Source organism: Bos mutus, unplaced genomic scaffold (genome assembly GCF_027580195.1).
Source record: "Bos mutus isolate GX-2022 unplaced genomic scaffold, NWIPB_WYAK_1.1 CTG1760, whole genome shotgun sequence".
In the NCBI taxonomy this organism is placed as follows: Eukaryota; Metazoa; Chordata; class Mammalia; order Artiodactyla; family Bovidae; genus Bos; species Bos mutus.
This window is the reverse complement of record NW_027219216.1, coordinates 7,576-19,909: the sequence shown is the minus strand read 5'-3', so window position 1 is coordinate 19,909 and position 12,334 is coordinate 7,576. Positions and strand designations below refer to the sequence as shown.

Here is a 12,334-nt window from a genome sequence, read left to right as displayed (position 1 = left end):
ATTCAAAATTAATTCTATACCTATATCACGTTTCTTTATCCATTGCTCCTTCCAGGTATGCTATCTTTACTTTCATCTCTTCAAGGACCCTGTTTGGTGTGTGTGATGTCTGAAACCTATTCATTTCTGAAGTAGTGCAGGAGAGGATCTAATTAATCATACTGTCTCTACCTCTTTATTTATTTATTTCTCATGGGAGTGGACTCTTCTAGTCATGCTCACAGTGGCTCTTACCAGATCCATTCCACCAGTACCCTAAAGCACCCACTGTACTAATGTTACTCTACCATTGATGCCATATTCAGCATTTGACAGTTGCCTTTTTCCATGGTCAGGCAGAGGTGATAATGTCCTCACATCGTAGATGTCTGTATCTCTTAGAATTCACCCTATGTGCAAATTGTCCTGAGCTTTTTTAAAGAAACATGGAACTGTGTTTACCTGTTCATATCCTCTTCCTGTTAACTTCTCCTGTGTTTACTTTATTAATTTTCCCCTCTGGGACCCCTGGAAATTTGTTAAGGGTGGGTATCTTTCGGAGCTCAGCACTCTTGTGAATAGTGCAGTCATGATGGCACCCCACTCCAGTACTCTTGCCTGGAAAATCCCATGGACGGAGGAGCCCGGTAGGCTGCAGTCCATGGGGTCGCTCAGAGTCGTACAGGACTGAGCGACTTCACCTTCACTTTTCACCTTCATGCATTGGAGAAGGGAATGGCAACCCACTCCAGTACTCTTGCCTGGAGACTCCCAGGGACAGGGGAGCCTGGTGGGCTGCCGTCTCTGGGGTCGCACAGAGTCGGACACGACTGAAGCGACTTAGCAGCAGCAGCAGCAGCAAGCAGTTTAAGGTTGCTGTTAGAGAAAATGTCCACAAGGCGGCAGCATTTTTTCATTCCCGCCTCTTGTTACTATGGTAACAGCAGCCTGGGAGGTTATCCCAGTTCAGTTCAGTTCAGTCAGTCGCTCAGTCGTGTCCGACTCTTTGCGCCCCAAGAATCTCAGCATGTCAGGCCTCCCTTTCCATCAGCAACTCCCCAGCCTGGTTGTAAATGAGAGTAGAATGAGGCACAGGATGACATCAAAAGTTTTTGTCTCTTTAGCCCTTCAGGTTTAAGTCTAACTTTATTTCTTATTTAAGACCGTTTACACCAGTGTAGTTGTTGCAGGGAAACAGTTTCTCCTTCCTTTCAACAGATAACTGGAGGTATTCACTGTCGTTATTGTCAGAGCTATCTTTTAGAATCTGCTGAGTACATGTCTCTTGATACAGGAGGTCTATGTGGATTATGAATTACATAGGTAGTTGTGGGTATAACTTTATTCCAGGCTTCACCTTTTGGCCTCTCACCCTTTGCTAACTGTAATTTCCTTACCAGGAATGTAAGTCCATTTCACTTTTGTTTGAGTATTCATCGCTATCAGTATATTTTTTTAATACTCTCTGGAAGGCATATGTTGTGATTTGTCTTTAATCTCCCCTTCTTTACTTACTGTGATTCGCTCTAGATTTCTGCATATCCCTGAAAATGGCATTTTTTTTGTTTTCATAATGTCAGAGTCATATTTTGTTGTGTCTCTATGTGCAATGTCTTTCTCTTCTCGTTTGCAGCCAACGAATCTCTTTCCTTTCATCTCTTGGGCAATGTGAATACTGCTGCAGCGCATGTTTGTGGGGTGGGGGTGTGGGCATGTGTTTTCCATGGTCTGTTGGTTTCTCAAATTCTCTGGGATTGGAAGTGCCACATGACATCATCTGTCCCATTTTTTGAGTCCAAGGCACTTTGACAGTCTTGCCCATGAATGTTCTGATCGCTTATCTACCACCAGTGGCATATAAGGTACCCCTTTCTAATACTGCTCTACCCTTTCCTGTCTATAGAGTTTTGGATAATGGCCTGTTTCATTTCTCACTAGTGATATTGCATTGCAGTTTAATTTTTCATATCACTGATAATAAAGCAAATGAGGTGCATTTGCAGAGGCTTCTTTCTAAGCATTGACTGGTATTTAGCTGCTTAAGTTTCCTTTCTGATCGTATGGTTTGTTCTTGTTTTTATTTCAGCGTGCTACCCCTGGCCATTTTGTAAGGGTAGGTGTCATCTAGAGCCTGGTCGCCTTGTGAATAACCAGCGTCTATCAGCTTAAGGTTTGTGGTTGCTGCTCCAGAAATGGGCCACCAGACGGCAGCATTTCTGGGGTCTCTCTTCTTGTTAGTATGATAACTGCATCTTTAGAGCTATGAGCAATTTCTGCTTGTAAATGAGAGTCGAATGAGCTAGAGGAAGCTTGGCCTCCCACCCCTAAAGCTTGTGTCTACTTCATTCTAGGTTTTATTGTCGTTCATATTTCTTGTTTGAGTTTGTTGTTTCTTGAACAGCAAATTTGTTGTTCATATTTCTTGTTTGATTTGCTTTTGTTGTGGCTGTATCAAGTCTTGCTCCCTTACACCAGTACACAGAGGCATTCAGCAGTGGTTATTTCCTCTGACCTGCTCTCAGAAATTGTATAGTACATCACTCTTGCTAAGTTGGTCCCTGAAGATTATGTATGTGACAGGTATTTTTGGGAATCTGTGAATTTCAGCCTACCAATGTAAGCCTTCCTCTCACCCATCCCCTTTGCTAAGCATCAGGGTGTTCCCAGCACTGATGGGAACCCATTTTACCTCAGTCTGTGTACTCACTGGCAGCAATATTATCTGTCCCGTTTGAAAGGTAAATGCTGTGACACAGCTCTCATCTGCCCTTCTTCACTGAGTCTGATTATCACCACACTTTTCTGTACCTCTGACAATGACATTATTTCTTTGTTTCAATGCCGGAGTCATATTCCAACATGAACCCAAATTCCATTCCTTGATCCATTCATCTCTGCATCCTGTGTACTTTCTTTACGTTAATCTCTGGGCATTGTGAATGCTGCTGCAGTGCATGCTCTCTTGCCTGAGGTTTTCAAAATCTGTATTTCTGAAGTATCCTAGGAGTGGAGGGGCCTAGTCATACTGTCTCTTTTGTTTCTGTAAAGTCACATGGACAGTGATTTTTATACGGGCTCTTCCCATTGATATGCCCTCACTAGCATAAAAGGATCCCCCTCACTAATGTTAATCTACCATTTCTGGTCTGGACCATTTTCCATGGTGGCCTTTTCCCGTGCTCAGATTTGACGTCTTGTGTCAGTTTAGATTTTGTATCTCTGATAAGAATCCCTGTTGAGTACTATTTATGGGATTTTTACACAATTCATAGGGTTTTTGGTTTTTGAAAGCACTTGGAATTGTATTTACTTGGTGATGTTTACTTCCTGAGTGTGTCCCCATTTTGTTTTGTTTTTTGTTTGTTTTTAATAGTATTATTATTATTTTTGATGTGTGACTCCTGACATGTTGAAGGGTAAATATCATGTTGAGTCCAGCGGCCTTGTGAATATCAGATGAACATCTGCAATAGTTTGAAGGCTGTAGTTACAGAGAAAAGCCTCCATGCTGCAAGGTATATGCCCTCCTCTTTTAGGATGGCTACTGTTGTCTTAGTGTTTTTGTCATGCTTGGTTGTACATTAGAGTAGAATGAGCCAGAGAAGCTACCAAACCTGGTGTCTCCTCACTCTCCTTAGCTCAGCCTTCCTTAGCTTAACTCCCTTTAGCTTAGCTGTCCTTAGCTCAGCTGTCTGGAGTTCTGCTTAGCTTAGCTCTCCTTAGTTTAGCTCTCCTAAGCTCAGCCCTCCAAGCTGTCCTTAGCAGAGCCCTCCTTAGGATAGCTCTCATTAGCTCAGCTCTCCTTAGCTTCGATTTCCTTAACACAGGTCTCCTTTCATTAGCTTGGCTCTCCTTATCTTAGTTCTCCATAGTTCAACTCTCCTCCTTAGGATAGCTATCCTTAGGATAGGATAGGATAGCTATCTCCTCCTTAGGATAGCTATCATTAGCTCAGCTCTCCTCAGTCAGTTATTTCAGTCATTCAGTCTTGTCCAGATCTTTGCGGCCCTTGGACTGCAGCGCACTTGGCCTTCCTGTCCATCGCCAACTTCCAGAGTCTACTCAAATTCCTGTTAATTGAGTTGGTAATGCCATCCAACCATCTCATCCTCTGTTGTCCCCTTCTCCTCCTGTTTTCAATCTTTCCCAGCATCAGGGTCTATTGAAATGAGTCAGTTCTTCACATCAGGTGGCTAAAGTATTGGAGTTTCAGCTTCAGCATCAGTCCTTCCAAAGAATATTCAGAATTGATTTCCTTTAGGATGGAATGGTTGGATCTCCATGCAGTCCAAGGGACTCTCAAGAGTCTTCTCCAAACCACAGTTCAAAAGCATCAATTCTTCAGCACTCAGCTTTCTTTGTAGTCTAACTATCACATCCGTACATGACTACTGGAAAAACCATAGCTTTGACTACACGAATCTTTGTTGGCAAAGTAATATCTCTTCTTTTTAATGTGCTGTCTAGCATTTTAATATATGTTGGTCATACCTTTTCTGCAAGCAGTAAGCATCTTTTCATTTCATGGCTTTGGTCACCATCTGCAGTGATTTTGGAGACCCCAAAATAAAATCTGTCACTGTTTCCACCGTTTCCCCATCTATTTGCCACAAAATAATGGCACCAGATGTCATGATCTTAGTTTTCTGAATGTAGAGCCTTTAGCCAACTGTTTCACTCTTCTCTTTCACTTTCATCAAGAGGCTCTCTTGTTCTTCATTGCCTTCTGCCATAAGGGTGGTGTCATCTGCATATCTGAGGTCATTGATATTTCTCCCGGCAATCGTGATTCCAGCTTGTGCTTCCTCCAGCCCTGCGTTTCTCATGATGTACTCTGCATATAAATTAAATAACAGGGTGACAATATACAGCCTTGATGTAGTCCTTTCCCTCTTTGGAATCAGTGTATTCCATGTCTAGTTCTACCTGTTGATTGCTGACCTGCATATAGATTTCTCAAGAGGCAGGTCAGTTGGTCTGGTATTCCCATCTTGAAGAATTTTCCACAGTTAGTTGTGATCCACACAAAGTCTTTGGCACAGTCAATAAAGCAGAATTAGATGTTTTTCTGGAATTCTCATGCTTTTTGATGATCAAATGGATGTTGGTATTTTGATCTCTGGTTCCTCTGCCTTTTCTAAATCCAGCCTGAACATCTGGAAGTTCATGGTTTACGTATTCTTGAAGCCTGGCTTGGAAAATTTTGAGCACTATTTTACTTGCATGTGAGATAAGTGCAATATGTGTGTCTCTCAGTGTGTGTGTCTTTCTCACAGTGTGTGTTTGAATATATCACTGTGTGTGTGTCTCTCTCAGTGTGTGTTGTGTCTCTCTCTGTATGTGTGTCTCTCTCTCAATGTGTGTTTCTCTGTGTCTCTTTCTCTGTGTGTGTCTCTCTCTCAGTGTGTGTTTTCTCTGTGTGTGCTCTGTCTCTTTGTGTGTCTCTTTCTCTCAGTGTGTGTGTTTCTGTGCATCTGTCATTGTCTCAGGGTTTGTGTCTGCTCATTCTCATCTCAGTGTGTGTCTGCTTGTATCTCAGTGTGTGTGTGTGTTTCTGAATATGTCTTTCTCTGTGTGTGTCTGTGTGTTCTGTGTGTCTCTGTGTGTTTCACAGTGTGTGTCAGTGTGTGTGTCTCTCAGTGTGTGTGTCTCTGTGTGTGGTGTGTGTGTTTCTCTCTCTCAGTGTGTGTGTGTCTCTCTCTTTCTGTGTGTGTGTGTGTGTCTCTCTCAGTGTGTGTGTCTCTCTGAGTTTGTGTGTGTTCTCTCAGTGTTGTGTGTGTGTTTGTATCTCAGTGTGTGTGTCTCTCTCTCTCAGTGTGTGTCTCTCTCAGTGTGTGTGTGTCTCTCTCTCTCAGTGTGTGTGTGTGTGTGTCTCTCTCAGTGTGTGTGTTTCTCTCTGTGTGTTTTTCTGTGTGTGTGTGTGTCTCAGTGTGTGTGTTTCCCAGTCATGTGTGTGTGTTTCTCTCTCAGTGTGTGTGTGTGTGTGTCTCTCAGTGTGTGTGTGTCTCAGTGTGTGTGTCTCTCTCTCAGTGTGTGTGTCTCTCTCTCAGTGTGTGTGTGTGTGTGTGTTGTGTCTCTCAGTGTGTGTCTCTGTGTCTCTGTGTGTGTGTCTCTCTCAGTGTGTCTGTCTCTCTCTGTCAATGTGTGTGTGTCTCTCTGTGTGTGTGTGTCTCTCAGTGTGTGTCTGTGTGTGTGTGTGTCTCTCTCTCTCAGTGTGTGTGTCATCAGTGTGTGTGTCTGTTCTGTGTGTGTGTCTCTCTCTCTGTGTGTGTGTGTCTCTCTCAGTGTGTGTGTGTCTCTCTCTCTCAGTGTGTGTGTCTCTCTCAGTGTGTGTGTCTCTCTCAGTGTGTGTGTGTCTCTCTAGTGTGTGTGTGTCTCTCTGTGTGTGTCTGTGTGTGTGTTTCTCAGTGTGTGTCTCTCTCTCAGTGTGTGTCTCTCTCAGTGTTTCCATCTCTTCAGTGTCTCTCTCTCAGTGTGTGTGGGTGTCTCTCTCTCTCTCTCATGTGTGTGTGTCTGTCTCTCTCAGTGTGTGTGTGTGTGTCTCTCTCAGTGTGTGTGTCTCTCTCTTCAGTGTGTGTGTCTCTCTCACTGTGTTGTGTGTGTGTGTCTCTCAGTGTGTGTGTCTCTCTCTCAGTGTGTGTGTCTCTCTCAGTGTGTGTGTGTGTTTCTCTCAGTGTGTGTGTGTCTCTCAGTGTGTGTGTGTCTCTGTGTCAGTGTGTGTGTGTCTGTCAGTGTCTCAGTGTGTGTGTCCTCTCTCTCTGTGTGTGTGTCTCTCTCAGTGTGTGTGTGTGTGTGTCTGTCTCAAAGTTTGTGTGTGTCTCATCAGTGTGTGTGTGTCTCTCTCAGTGTGTGTGTGTCTCTCTCTCTGTGTGTGTGTCTCTCTTGTGTGTGTGTGTGTGTGTGTTTCTCTCTGTGTCAGTGTGTGTGTGTGTGTGTGTGTGTGTGTCTCTCAGTGTGTGTGTGTCTCTCTCCTGGTGGTGTGTCTGTGTCTCTCCAGTGTGTTGTCTCTCTCAGTGTGGTGTTTTTGTGTCTCTCAGTGTGTGATGCAGCCAGGGCAGGAGGTGTGTGTCACCTGGGTGTGTGTGGACTCTCTGAGTGTGTGTGTCTCTCTCTGTGTGTCCTCTGTAAAGTGTGTCAACAAGTATTTTGTTTGCATTTCTCTGTGTGTGTGTGTGTGTGTCTCTCTCTCTCACCTGTGTGTCTCTCTCAATGCTTTTAGTGTCTCTCTGTGTGTGTTGTCTCTCATTGTGTGTGTGTCTGTGTTCAGTGTGTGTTTCTCTCAGTGTGCATGTTTGTCTCAGTGTGTGTTCCTCTCTCTGCAGTGTGTGTCTCTCAGTGTGAGTGTCTCTCTCACCCTCTGCTGTATGTCTCAGTGTGTTTGTGTGTGTCTCTGCTCTCATTGTGTGTTTGTGTATCTCAGTGTGTGTGTGTGTGTGCAGAACAGTGTTCCTGTGTGTGGTGCAGCTGGACTGTGCCTCTCCAGTGTGTGTGGTGAACTGTGCACCTGTGTTATGGCCACTGTGCAGGTTTATGTCTGTCCTGGGCCAGATGTGTACCTCTCTGCTGCTGTGTGTGTGTGTTTCTTTCAGTTGTTCTGTGTGTGTGTGCCCACTCTCTCTTAATGGATGAGAGATCCTGTAGTGGGTGATGTGTGACTTTCTCCAGTAATGTGTGTCTCTTTCTGTGTGTGTGTGTCTTTCTCAGTGCCTGTGTGCTCTGATGCTCAGTGCCAGGTTTGTGTCAGCTGTACCTGTGTGTCTCTTCAGGGACAGTGGCCTCTTCCAGTGTGTGTCTGGAATCCTGTCAATGTGTGTTTCTTTACCTTTCCATGTGTGTGTCTTTCACTCTTTGTGTGTGTGTCTCTACATGTCTTTTCTCAGTGTTTGTATCTCAGACAGTTTGTTTCTCAGAATGTGTGTGTGTGTGTACAGTCTGCTGTGTTTTTTTTTTTTGCCCATTTTGTGTGTTTTCTCTCAGTCTGTGTGTGTTTTCTCTCTGTGTGTTTTTTGGATCAAATGTGTGTGTGTGTGTGTCAGTTGTGTTTGAGGTCCCTCAGTGGGTGTGGAGTTTCTCTCTTTGGGTGGAATTTGGCTTGTTTCTCTCAGGGTGTGTGTGTCTCTCCTCCTGTGGGTCTCTCTGTCAGGTGTGTGTGTGTCAGAATGAGGGGATCCAGTGTTTCCATCCCATTTAGCATCTGGGATCATAGTTCTTACCTGTCTCTTTTTGCTTCTCTGAATTTTGTGTCTTCCTCATTGAACTGCCAGTATCTCTGTGTTTGTGAAAAACATCCAATTTGAATTTTTGTGTTTTAGTTTGTTACCAGTGATTATAGTTCATATCATTTTATAGTTTTGTGATTTTACTAGATTAAAGGTTTTTTGGGTTCAGTGTGTGAATCTCTCTCAACTTAAAAAACATGTTTTTAATTCCATTTAATAAAAAAAAAAAAAAAATCTAGTTTAGTTTAAATCAGTTTATAGTTTGTTCTGAATATGATTGTGTGTTTTGTATCTCAAACAAATGGTAAAAACTCTTGTGTGGTGTGTGTGTGTGTCTTTTGCAGTGAAAAATGGTACATCTTTTATTAAGTGACATAACAGCACTTTTTATTAAGTGACATAACAGCACCCATTGAGTTATTGGTTGGAGTTTTGAGACAGGTTGTTTGGGCTAAACTCCTTATTCCTGTTTTCAGCCCTTGAGTAATAATCAGTGTGCTTTCTCTGAAGGTGCTAGGGTCAGCTGTCAGACTCCTAGATATCTACCAGCCATCAGGGATTGGGATTAAATGCAGCAGCCAGTAGATACAGGATGGGGCAAGATGTCACCTTGTCACTTTGTTGCTTCCTGGAGAGATGCTTGTCCTTGTACCAGTGGGGCCAAAGCTGTGACTTTGTAGCCAGAGGATGTCTCTGACCCTGCCTTGGGTTCCCCTAGGTGTGGAGGGACAGTCTCTCTCCCAGGTTTCTGTGTGAGAAGAACCCCCACCCCTTCCCCTGCTCTCTGACATTCCCCCCAGAACTCATTCCAGATTAGGTTCTGCAGGACAGGCGTCCGAGCCCAAACCCAGCTGCTAGAGTTGGCTGACCAGAGCCTGCTGTGGAATGAGGCCTTGGCCATGCGGCCCTGGAGGAGCTGCCCATAGAGCTCTTCCTGCCTCTGTTTATGGTGGCCTTTGCCAGGAGGAACATCCAGGCCCTGAATTCGATGGTGCGGTCTTGCCCTTCCCCTGCCTTCCACTGGGGACCCTGATGAACGACCACCAGCCTCATCTGGAGACCTTCCAGGCTGCACTCGATGGCCTGGACGTCCACTTGCTCAGGAGGTCCAACCCAGGTGAGGTTGACCTGGCAGACTGGTGGGGCCTGGGGGTGTGAGCAAGATGCAGCCAGGGCAGGAGGATGAGGGGTCACCTGGGAACAGGCATTCAGGTGTACAGGACTGATTGAGGGGCAGAGGGGACAAAAGGCACGTGCCCCCTCCAGTGTCCCTTAAAGTGGGGAACAAGGGGGCTCCTGAAGCCGGAGGAGCTGTGGTGTGTGGAGTGAAGAGCCCTCGTGGGGTCCTGGTGCCCATAGGCCTCTGCACAGCTCAACATGTCCCCCGCGGCCCTGCAGGCGGTGGAAGCTTCAGGTGCTGGACTTGCACTGGAACTCCCACCAGGACTTCTGGACCACGTGGTCTGGCATCACAGCCAGCGTTTGCTCACTGCTGGAGCCTGAGCCAGCCCAGCCCATGCAGAAGAGGTGCAGGGCAGAGGCACAGGCAGGGCTGAAGCCAGCGTGGGCCCCTGTGCAGGTGCTGGTCGACCTGTGCCTCAAGGAGGATACCTGGACCAGGCCCTCTGCTACCTGCTGAAGAAGGCCAAACAGAGGAGGAGCCTGCTGCACCTGTGCTGCCAGAAGCTGAGGATCATCGCCATGCCCATGCAGAACATCAGGGCGATCCTGAAGGTGGTGCAGCTGGACTCTGTCCAGGACCTGGAGGTGAACTGCACCTGGAAGCTGGCCATGCTGGGCAGGTTCGTGCCGCACCTGGGCCGGATGGGCAACCTGTGCTGGCTGCTGCTCTGGCACATCCACGTGTTGCCACACACTGACCCCGACCAGGAGGAGTACTGCGTGGGCCAGCTCATGACCTAGTTCCTGAACTTACCCCACTTGCAGGAGCTCTACCAGGACTCCATCTCCTTCCTGGATGGTCACCGGCACCAGGTGCTCAGGTAAGGCATGGCACCAGCTCCGCAGACCAGAATGGGCCTCTCTCATTTCGTTACCATTGGGGCGTCTACTCTGTGCCCCCTGGGGTCATTGCCAGGGGGCCCCAGCCACTCAGAAGTCCTCACGATGCTGCCGCTCTGTCCCTGGGCATCTTGTCGGGTCACCTCCCTGGTTAGGGTCAGAGGCGTGACCTAGGTTAGATGCTGTGAAAGGGGACTTCTTGCTGGGAGTCTGCCTAGTGGGGGTCAGGTGTGATGCCTTTGGGAATTCTTTCCGAGAGAGTGATGTCTTAGCTGAGGTGGTGACAGATAACTAAGTGAGGAGGACATTGGTCCATCAGATGTGAGTTTTGCAATCTGAAGCTCTGTCTCTCCCTCCCACCTGCCACTTCTGTCCTGAGCTGTTTTAGGCTCCAGATGAGAAGTGGGAAGTGGGTGATTCTGGAGATGACAAGGAGGGATCAGGAGGGGAAATTGTGGCTCCTAAGCAGTCCAGAAAAGAGAAAAAGTCAAATGAGCATCATTGTTGAAGTGGCTGCAATCTCTCTAAGCCCAAATTACAATTATTATTTTCCTCTAAGACTTCTGAATACATAGGAAATCCTCAGTAACAGGTTATCACTCTGCCTTGAACACAGTGATAAAAGCTGAGACGATGCAGCCTAGGCTGTCTGTATAAATAAGTTGCATTGATTCCCTTTTTGGCAGCTGCAAACTCCAAACATTATGAATAAATATGTTCACTGAGAAAACAGAAGAAAGAAAGAAAAAGAAGAAGAAAGAAAGAATTGTAGGTGGTGATGGATGGTTTGTGGCCCCCTGAATATCTGGGGGATATTCACCCAAGGATCATCTGTAACTGCTGGGACCCAGCAGCCCATGTCCACTGCATCCATCCTGCCATTGAATTCAACTAGTCATGTCCTGTAAAAACATCTTAATTCCTGCTAACCAAATACTAGTAAGCTGAAATAGGCAAATAACATTTGTTTACTGTTTGTTTCCCACATTGAAAATAGTTTATCATTTTGTGCAGGGGGAGGTCATACCCATATGAGCATGAGCTTGTGGCCGGAAGACCCCCTGCCTTCCCATCAAGAAGGTGAGAGGCCAGCTCCAAGCCAGTGAGATACCTTGTGTTCCGGTGAAACAGACCTCTCCTTCCCACATCCCGCCACCTGCCACCTCTGCCCCTGGGACTGACTGCCCTCTTTCTCCCCAGGTTCCTGAAGACCCCTCTGGAGACCCTGTCAATCACCAACTGCCTGATTTCAGAGTGAGACCTGACATACCTGTCGCAGTGCCCAAGTGTCAGCCTGCTGAAGGACCTGGGCCTCAGTGGTGTCAACCTGACCAGCCTCAGCTTGGAGCCCCTGCAGGTCCCGATCAAGAGGACCTCGGCCACCCTGCAGGACCTGGACCTGGACGAGTGCAGCATCATGGACACCCAGTTCAGCGCCCTCCTGCCCTCCCTGAGCTGCTGCTCCCAGCTCACCACCTTCAGCTTCTGCAGCAACCCCATCTCCATGGCCATGCTGGAGAGCCTACTGCACCACACCATGGGGCTGAGCAAGCTGAGCCATGTGCTGTACCCTGCAGCCCTGGAGAGCTATGAGGACGTGTGCAGCACCCTGCACCTTGGCCTCCTGGCTCAGCTGCATGCCGGGGTCAAGCAGCTGCTGTGTGAGTCTGGGCAGCTCAGCATGGTCTGGTTCAGCACCAACCCCTGTCCACACTGCAGTGACCAGATCTTCTATGACACTGAGCCCATCCTGTGCCCCTGATTCATGCCTGCCTAGCCCAGCTCATGAGTTGCAGGCTTTGTCCCCGGCACTGGGACACTGCCACCCAGACCTCAGTGTATCTAGAAGGAACACAAATCACAGTTTCAGACAATTGTTCAGTACATGCTAGGAAAAGGAAAGGTGATTTACAGTAGGCTGGGGGGAGGGGTTGGTGGGATTTTTGGAGAGATGTGTTCCTACAAAGTTAGAAATGTGAATCTGAATTTTGGAGGGGGATTTTTGGGCTTGGGAGGTTGATGGTGTCATTACCCCTGTGTTGGATTGTTCCAAAGAAATAAAGGGAACTGCAGTGTCAATCATTTGGTGCCCTCTGTGATCTGTGATGATGATT

The 12,334-nt window shown here is 46.8% G+C and overlaps 1 pseudogene; it reads left to right on the top strand.

Moving 5' to 3' along the window:
- The first annotated feature begins 8,998 nt into the window (after positions 1-8,998).
- LOC138986818 (melanoma antigen preferentially expressed in tumors-like) lies at positions 8,999-11,997 on the top strand (annotated as a pseudogene).
- Positions 11,998-12,334: the final 337 nt, after the last annotated feature.